The following is a 6,000-nucleotide window of genomic DNA, read 5'->3' as shown; positions in this document are numbered from 1 at the left end:
GCCCTTGCCCCCTTCCTACACCTGTAGGACTGGACTCGCCAACCTTGGAGGGATAGCGGAGAGAGGCAGATTTAGCAGGGGAGATGAGGAGAGACCCCCCCTAAGCAGGGAGAAAACCTGGGCACAGGACGGAAAGAGGAGGGGTGGAAGCAGGGGTTTGGGGGTAGGGAAGAGAGAGACATGAAAACAGAGAGACTCTTTATCATTGCTTCACGGAAACGCAGTCATGTAGTCCTTGGCCAGCTGGATCACCCAGCAATGCCAGACAGTGGCACTGGACCCACTTGGCCATCCCACGGGACATCTGGGCAATGAACTACTCCAGTACCATGATGTCCTGGGTGCCACGGGGTTTCCCCGCCAGCAATCATTTTCAGCAGGCGTCCCCGGAGCTGCTCTGCGAAGGCAAACGGGTGGTTGTGTTTGCCCAGCTTCAGGGCATGGATGTGCTGTCGGCTCTGTTCGGGGGTCCGGCCAACCCACTGCAGAATGGCTCTCTTCAAGTCAGCATAGACGGCGAGGTTGGCTGCGGGGAGCAGTTGGGCCGCAAGCTGCGCTTCCCATTGCAGAGTTGCCAGATCTCGAAAGAGAAACAAGTAACCTGGTCTAGAAAAACAAGCCCAAAATAAGCCTCTTGCCTCACCAAAAATACATGAAAATAAGCAATTAAATTTTTCCTGTGTGGTGGATTTGTCAGCATAGAAATCATAACAAGCAGTTAATTAACAATTATGTATAATTTTAATTACAGATCTGCTTCTAAGTCAAAACTCGGCAGCATCAAATCTGTATTAATGTACCATACTGTACTATATATAACAATAATTCAGTGAAGACTTGGAAACAACTGAGAAAATAACTTTTTACCCCTAATTTATTATCCATGCATGTATACAGTATGTAATAATTATACATAGTTGTTAAGAAGGGCTTCATTCACAGAATGCGACATTCGCAATGAGTAATTAGGCAAAGAAATTTGTGATGCAGCAGTGTCCTTCAGCATCAAAGCACATGTTTAATTTTTTCGGGCAACACGAAGTGTAGTTCCAAAAATTTACTGTGATAAACCCTTTGGCCTTTGGTTTCATGAAAACATTATGGGAATTAAGTTAACCAGTTATAACCAGGTACCAGCATTAAAAAATAATTGTTTCACTTTGTTCCGGTTTTGGGTTACGTTCAGCTAAAACATTTAGTTTGTTATCGGTTTTAATTCCTCAAACAGTTTCTAGCAATCTTAAACAGAACAAAGTGTAACACATTGTAAATATTAATACAAACATCAATGCAGTATGACGAGTTAGCCATCCATTGTGTTATATCCTGAATTGTCTTACATGCCGGCCCATCACTGTTGTCAAAAGATCACAATCATGTTAAATGAAGGTATTAACATAGTCAGTATTTGGGCCACATCCAGATTCTTTATCACATGGAGCAGTTGTTGGCTTTGTTAAACTCTGAAATCATTGGCATGAATTGAACAAACATATGGTTGTCCCACACAACTGCATACAAATAAATAAAAGACATTTACTTTGAATGAAATTTCATTACATATCAGACATTGTGAGTATATATCCTCAGCCATTTCTTTCACAGATGCTCTATGTGTTTTAGAGAAGTTTCTATATCCATTTAAGAGGGGATGTTAGGTTCTGTGCAGCATCCTTGAGAAGGGTATAGATGCAGGCATTGCTCCAAAAAGGGCAGCTGCTCCAAACCGCCATTAAAGATATAGGGAGTACCCATACCTAACCCTTTTCCTAATCTTAACCATGTGTGGAAGTGACGCCCCCTTTTAAAGTAGCCACACCCCATTTTGGAGTAACCCGCCCTCTTTCGGAGATTCCGCCACTATTTGGAGGTCTCCAGCCTGCAGCTATACCTACCTGACGTCCTTGGCCATCTGCACCAAAAAAAGAAAATAGATTTCTTGACCTAACTGTCACATAACAGCTAACCATTCATTGTTGAATATATAACTATCAAACCTGGATTACTGTGAGTTATTTCCCTTCCATTTTCTTTCCATTTTATGTCCACGCATCCATCTTCTGCATTTTTATAATGAATTCAGCTGGACAGAGGAACTACTACTTTTGCTAAATTGAATGCTTCAGGATCCAGAATCCAAATAGCAGTTGGTGTCCTGTGGTTTCACTGGTTGCAATGTTGTGTTAGCCTCATTACAATATATTGAAAGGTCACCCAGCAGTATCCCACTCCATAGTGGGAAAATGCCCATAAAAGTGTCCATTAAAACATTGATTATCCCAGGGCAGAAAAACTTATTTTCAGATGACACTGCGAATGTTTCAGCTCTCACCTAACCCAATGGATCAAATCGGGATTTATTACGGCAGAAACTGATGTGAAAATGTTCATATGCGTATTTCAACTGACAAGCATGCGTACAAACATTTTTGTCTTTTTGACTTGATTTATTTAATTTTAGTGATGCAAATCTGAAACAGTGACACACTATAACCCGCACACACACACACAAGATGAGACAGTCACAATGTATGTCAAAACTGCATTTATTTGCAGGCAAACAAAAGTACAGCACGGAAAATCCAGAGGGAGAATGGTCAGGGTAGCGTAGGGTCAAAAGCCGGGGAAACAAAGTCGAGTAAAGGGGCAAATCCGGGAGAGAGTGGTCAACGAGAGTGGGGAGGTCGAAGCCGGGAAACAGGATCAGAGTAGACGGGACTAGTGGGAGCAAAAGACAGGGGAACAAGGGGAGCTGGCAAGCTAAGAGGAGGACAAGAGGAGTTCAAAACTAGACGAGACTAGCTGGGGAAAAGACACGGAAACTAAATACAATAACCAACAGGAGTGAGACGAACGGGTTGTGAAATATATAGGGGCGAGTGCAGGTGTAAACAATGATAGGTGATGAGACGAGTGCAGGTGAAACTAATGTGGTGACTGAGAGCGGGCGCAGGTGTACATAATGTTCTGGCCATTGGGAGCGGGCATGTGAGCCCGAGGGGGGAGATAGTGTACGAGCGTGTGAGCTCGTAGGAGCAAAAACGAGCGTGCAAGCTCGAGCGAGCAAAACGGGCGTGGTAGCCCGAGGGAGCAAAACGAGCGAGGAAGCTCGAGGGGGCGGAGCGAGGGAGCGGGGTTCGTGACACACACTGAATTTATTAATAAATGAGTCAGAATGTGGTCTTACAGATTGTTTTATTTTGGAAATCTGCTGTAACAAACCATTTATTTAGCCCTATCTGCACATTCCCATAATAAATACATTTTGAGACCTACGAAATAACAGGAAGGTGTAATATACAGTATGCAATATGTTCAGCACATTTGTGGAGCAAGGAGAGATAGTTAAACAGTTTACAGATTTAAAAAGCACAGCAAATCTCATAAAACTCGCCTACATTTTGTTTTTCCAGCCCAGCAGGACCCGAGAAAGCAAGAAACTGGATATATATTTTATGAATGAATATATTTTATGAATGAATTCATTTATTTTGAGGTTTTTTTTATACTACACTCAAAGCGCTTTACATAGTGAACAGGGGACTCTCCTCCTCCATCACCAGTGTTACAGCATCCACCTGGATGATGCGACAGCAGCCATAGTGCGCCAGTACGCTCATCACACACCAGCAATTGGTGGAGAGGAGAGAGTTGAGTGATAAGAGCCAATTCATGTATGGGGATTATTTGAAGGCAATGATCGACAAGGGCCAATGGGGGGAATTTGGCCAGGATACCAGGATACCAGGGTTACACCCCTACTCTTTTTCAAGAAGTGCCCTGGAATTTTTAATGACCACAGAGAGACGAGACCTCAATTTAACGTCTCATACAGTGTCTCCATCACTATACTGGGGCGTTAGGACCCACACAGACCTCCCTAACACCTCTTCCAGCAGCAACTGTAGCTTTCCCCAGGAGGTCTCCAATCCGGGTACTAACCAGGCTCAACCCTCCAAAGCTTCAGTGGGTAACCAGGCTTGAGCTACAGGGTGATATGGCTGCTTCTGCCCGACCATAAGAAATTAACTCTGAATTTCAACAGTTACACAAGTCTTTGACCATCCTATTGTGGCATGAGAACTGTTAGAAAGGAGTCTAGGGACCATCGAATATCCTTCGTCATAAGATTTTAATGTCCTGTAAGGGTTTGAGGGTACAAAGGGGTCAGACAGATAATAGTAATCACCAACCATGTTTCCATCCAAGGGTGTTCAAAAGAATGAAATTGTCACTTTATTGTAGCAACTGCGAGAGTTTTATTTATAAAACTCTCACGGTTTAGAGCACACAGACAAAACACTCTAAAGAACTTTGTCTCATGTTTGGGAGCAACAGCGCATCACACACTTCTGGGAGTGCTGTATACATGCGTTCATCCATCCTTATGACTGTGCAGATCTATATATTTTATACAAAAGTGTCAATAAACCTTCTCTTCTGTACAGTTCAAGTTTGTTTTAGACTTATTTGCTCTGCAAACTCTTTGTAGGCTTTGGATTTTCTAGACACGTTATTTCAAGATGACCAGAGCATTATTTCAGATGCGATGATTGGCAGCGATGATTTGTCTTCTTTATTGTTTTGGTTGATATTATGTGATGTACGTATGCTTTCTCTTTTGTATGTTCCTGTTCTTTGCATTAAAAAAAATAATACATTTTTTTTTTAAATAAATAAAAAACAAGAGGAGGAGGAAGATGATGCCGCTCCGTGTCTCTCCTGAGAGCTCATCTTTACAGACTGATCGAAGACGATTATTAGACGATTGAAGGTCTCATATAATATTAAATTATATAATTATAGGTCAAATATTATTTACATATTGTTAGTAAGTAATACAACAAAGCACTGACGTATTGCATAACTACAAATCACCGCGAGAGCTTTCCAATATCGCGCCACTGAGTGACGTCTGTACATCAGGGTCAGAGAGCACCTGTCCATCAAAAGCTCACTATCCAATCAGAGTAGATCACTGTTAAGCCCACCCCCACGAGAGGTTTGTCTCAAAACAGCAAACGAAAAACTGCAAAGCGTAAGCGAAATCTGTGGCAATGTATTCAGAATCCACGATTTGCGAAAACGAATCTTTGAAAAACATTAACAAAAAATGAAGCATATTTGAAGAGCCTGTTAAATTCGATGCGACTGAGTTCATTTTTTTCATTTGAATTGTGTTTTTCTTCTTTTGTAATGGAATATTTTTGATAGTTTCTGAAAAAGTTACGTTCAGTTTTATAAAGTTACATTCATTATTATTGACACAATCGTAATTCCATAGTTTCATGGCGGGTAACGTACTGTGCTCCAAAACATTGGTGCTGATTGGCCCAAGAGGAGTCCTGTGCGCCAATGAACGCTATCTATCGATCTGCGCTCGATTGCTCTTCCTTCATCCTCCAACTACCCGGATGTCTGTCTCAGTAACTTGAAATTGAATTTGAGAACTGAATCTGAATTGTGAGAAGTGAATGTGAAGATATATAGAGAGTTTAATTCAAATTTTATTGGACTTCAGTTCCAAACGAATAAATTCAATTTTAAATGATACAATTCAGATTCAGTTTTTGAATAAATTCTATTTTAATTAAACAATACAATTTCAAATTATGTGATTCAAATTCAGTTTTTCAATGCAATTATTCAAGTTTAGCCATTCAAATTCAAATATAAATGGTTCAAATTCAGTTTCTGGTGGCACATATTTCAGCCCATAGTCACATGACCAAAGAGCCATTGAAATTGGGACATAAAAAAAAATCATTTGAGATGTAAATAGACAAACTAAAGATTGTGCAATATTTAAGGGTAGTCAGTGGACATTTTGAACCTTGGTTGACGCCAGTAGGTCACATGACCAAGGAGCTAATGAAATTCAAATTTAAAAATTTTGTACTTTGTTTACGCTCCACAACTAATTCAACTAAGTATACGAAATGCTGCTCACGTTTATTAGCTTTGGAACGCAAATTAATGTCAGACTCCTGAAAATAAGAC

This window comes from Xyrauchen texanus, chromosome 6, assembly GCF_025860055.1.
Source record: "Xyrauchen texanus isolate HMW12.3.18 chromosome 6, RBS_HiC_50CHRs, whole genome shotgun sequence".
NCBI lineage: Eukaryota > Metazoa > Chordata > Actinopteri > Cypriniformes > Catostomidae > Xyrauchen > Xyrauchen texanus.
Note: the sequence above shows the minus strand (reverse complement) of the source record.